Genomic DNA, 4275 nt, shown 5'->3' with positions numbered 1-4275 from the left:
TAACTGGTACTTAATTTATCGACCTCAAAAGGATAAAAGGCAAAGTCGACTTCGGCAGATGAAATACCGCTAGGCATTTCGCCCGCTAACGTTTCTGATAGCTCGCCGCTTTAAAGATATTCTTTTCTACTCTAAGCACAAGGCTCGAAATTTTTGGGAAATGAGCCAGTCGATTAGATCGACCCAGCACGCAACTGGTACTTAATTTATCGACCTCGAAAGGATGAAAGACAAAGTCGACTTCGGCGGAATTTGATCTCGAACGTAAAGACAGGCGAAATGCCGCTAAGCATTTCGCTCGGCGTGCTAACGTTTCTGCCAGCTCGCCACCCTCCACTAGGTTAATATTCATTTCTTTATTGCCCACAAGGGGCTAAACATAGAGGGGACAAACAAGGACAGGCAAAGGGATTAAGTCGATTACATCAATTCCCAGCACGTAACTGGTACTTATTTAATCGACTCCGAAAGGATGCAAGGCAAAGTCGACCTCGGCGGAATTTGAACTCAGAACGTAACGGCAGACGAAATACCGCTAAGCATTTCGTCCGGCGTGCTACCGACTCTGCCAGCTCGCCGCCTTAAACTTCGTAGTAAATATCAAAATACATTACATTTAACAAAAATATGGTAATTTTAATTAAAATTTAAGATATAACGTTTTTGTTTTGATTTTATTGGCAGTATTGAAAATCCAACAGATTGAGTTTGTAATCTCTCAACACGTTGTATCTTGGAATAGGTTAAAACTATATATAGTTCAGAAAAAACATAAATATTCTAAAATTGATATAAACATTATGTACTCGGAATTTAACTTCAAGAAAAATAAAATAAGGCTGTTACATCATGGATACTAATAAACTGATTTAAGTTTATTTAAAATAGACTTTAAGGATACATGTCTTACAGCCCAGTATTCGTACCACAGGGAAGTTGGTGACTGAAGAACTTAATTGTGGAAGTTTTGAAGTAAATGGTTTCAGATTTGAACTTTGGTCACCCAACCATCCATCTTTGCTACATTAGGCTATTTACCGAAATCATCATCATCATCATCTTCTTCTTCTTCTTCCTCTTCCTCTTCTTCTTCTTCTTCTTCTTCTTCTTCTTCTTCTTCTTCTTGAACGTAAAATGCTACAAATGTAAGCACTTTTCACAATTTCTGATGATCTTTAACAGTCACTGTAACTGGCAACAAACGTTAGGTTTCACCTTCAGCGTCTGTAAATTCTGCAGTTGTCAATGCCTATAAGGGCAGAAGTGCATCTTCCATTAGCTTACTGCTCACATACCCACGATAGTAATGCTGCCCCCCGCGCGCACACACACACACACACACACACACACACACACACACCGTATCCAAAAGAAGATCATCAGCCTGACATGTAAACTTTCGCTCATTAATACGTTTCATACAGACAAAAGCCTGTCTCCTCATGAGCCAGAAACCCATGTGCCACTCTCTCCAAACCCAGTCAGTGAACCTAGATCTCCGTCACTTCTAATTCCTGCTGTGTTTTACTCAATTTCTTGTATTAAACACTCGAAGAAAAGATCAAGCAACACATTGCATTTTGATAAGAACACATTGGGTTGTAGTTTGATTGAAAGAGATGAATGAATGAACGATGAAAGGATGTGTCTAAAAGGGTCGAAGGTTCGAGTCATTCTTTAATGTCAGTTCAAGCGTTATTCCTCTCTGAACCTAAACTCACTGGTTATATTTTTAGTTACTGATAAAAGAATGTATCGGAACTGTTGCTATGGTAATGAAGCCAAAGTGCTCAGAGTGAAGGCGTTTGGCCATGAATGCTGACACGTACGCACACAAAGTTATAACGTTCTCATTCACTTCCGTTGTTCACAGCAGTGCTTCGAAGAAAAGCCTGAAAAGTGTGTAGAGTGTGGTCGTTTTAAAAAGAAGATCGGGTTTCAGTTGCGCAGGATGTTATTGATTGTGTTGAGGAAGAGGAAAACTTTTTGGAAACGGTCATAACAGGTGACACATTGTGGGTCTGTGTTTGTGACCCCGAAACCAAGCCTCAATCTTCATAGTGGAAGACCTCAACAAGATTTCAAGACACGGAGGAAATCCAAGAGAATGCTAGGAGGAAACTGCTCGCTGTCCTCCCCCCCCCCCCCCAAAAAAAAAACGGAGTTTCAGGAATGCTGCTATCTACGGAAACGACGCTGGATAAAATGTGTGACATAAAAAGAGAACTAGTTCGAAGGAGATTGAATGCCGAATTAATATGTGTTGTAGTTTTCTTTTTACAGTTTTCTTTTTAAAGCACCAGTCCCGATACATTTTGATCAGACCCCGTATAGTATCTCGAAGAAGCTTTTAGCTACAGACTGATTGGTAATCTCTTTTCGCATCATAGTGTGTCGTCAATGTTGTTAGCGTCATAATTGTTAATGAACGGTGGTTTGCTGCCAGTGAAGAAGTGTGGCCACATCAGAAGACAATCTATAAACGGATAATCATTACTAAAACTTCCTGTAATTGACTGGATTAGAGTAAATATATCCAGATGTGGTTGATTTGTTTTTCAGTTAAAAGCAGTCGTGATCGATCAACAATCTGCAAATGGAAGACAGTCTTTCATGCATGAAGATCAACAATAATTTTTTTTTTAAAGTCAAAATAATAATTAAACGAACGCATACAAAAACTGAATGCACCGTGTGTGGTTTCCTATGTATTTAGTAACAACTTCTTTTAATTTAATGTAAATAAACTTCAGTTTTGCTCGCGCACCAAATTAATCCGAATTAATGAGACAATCTTACAAAGTCAGAATTTTTTTGGGGAAAACATCAGTCAGCAGCAATAATATTTAGTAATAATCATAAAACAAACTGAATATCAAACTGGATAAATTAAGCTTATAAATTAACAGAAGCTCTGACTAAAATCGAAAACAGAAAGAGTTCCTGTCTTAGGTAACATACCGCCACGCGGTCCGGAAAGCTGGAGTATTTATTGCTGTACTTCTCCAACTGTGCAACTCTATCTACGATCGTAACCCATCCAGGAAATGGACTGAAGGTTGTATCATCCTTTTCCCTATAAAAAGTTATTTAGACTTTGGACGGAATTATCGGAGTATTACTTTAACAGCTGTTGCTGCAAAGAATGGTGACATAATGATATACGATCGTATATGGCTGGAACTCGTTAAGAGTTTTTATTAGAAACCAGAATAAATTCGAAAAGAATCTTTCGACAACTGGGTAAATATTAACTCTCAGACGAATTATAGATGTCGTTGGGGCCAAAAAGTCTCCCTGCCATTCTGTTACTGGTGAATTTTAAGATGCTACAAATTATACCAGCTTCTGAAATCCCTCAAGAAATAATAGGTGTAATAATGATGCTCTACGAAAATACTTGATAAAAAGCAGGTTTATCTGAAGGAGACACAGAATTATTTCATTCTTTCTGTTGTTTTACAAGGAGACACACTTGTACATTTTCCATTCTTACTTTATGTTGATCCTTTCTTTGCACTTAAGGAGATCCCAACAAATATAACACGGTTTTGCCCTTACAAAAAGAAGTTCCAAATACCGAGCTTTTACAATAACAGATCCAGATTACGCCGATGGCTCAGCCTTGATATCGGATAAGATTATTTTATCCTATGTTAATGCTAGGAAAATGAAATCCTTCAAATACAGCTTGCAAGGTTCGATCACCTCGTTGTCCAGAAGCTTAAGAAAACGAGATTGTAATGATAAAATATTTAAATTAATCATTTTAAAAAATCTGAAATCCACTCGATTCATTTCTAAATTTGCCAAATTTAGAAACTAATAAGGCAGAAAGACCGAAAGAAATTGTATGAAAGAATGTCTATTATTTTATTTGAACAATCTCCTAAGTCCTATTTCGAATCCGAACCCGTGATTATTGAAGCATTCACTTCATAAAAAAAAAAAAAAAAAGTTTCTCTTAATCTGCAGAGATTAAAGATTGTCTTTGTGGAGGCGCAATGGCCCAGTGGTTAGGGCAGCGGACTCGCGGTTTCGTTTCCCAGACCGGGCGTTGTGAGTGTTTATTGAGCGAAAACACCTAAAGCTCCACGAGGCTCCGGCAGGGGATGGTGGCGAACCCTGCTGTACTCTTCCACCACAACTTTCTCTCACTCTTACTTCCTGTTTCTGTTGTGCCTGTAATTCAAAGGGTCAACCTTGTCACACTGTGTGTCACGCTGAATATCCCCGAGAACTACGTTAAGGGTACACGTGTCTGTGGAGTGCTCA

The sequence above is a fragment of the Octopus bimaculoides genome, chromosome 18 (assembly GCF_001194135.2).
Source record: "Octopus bimaculoides isolate UCB-OBI-ISO-001 chromosome 18, ASM119413v2, whole genome shotgun sequence".
NCBI classification, from domain to species: domain Eukaryota; kingdom Metazoa; phylum Mollusca; class Cephalopoda; order Octopoda; family Octopodidae; genus Octopus; species Octopus bimaculoides.
Note: the sequence above shows the minus strand (reverse complement) of the source record.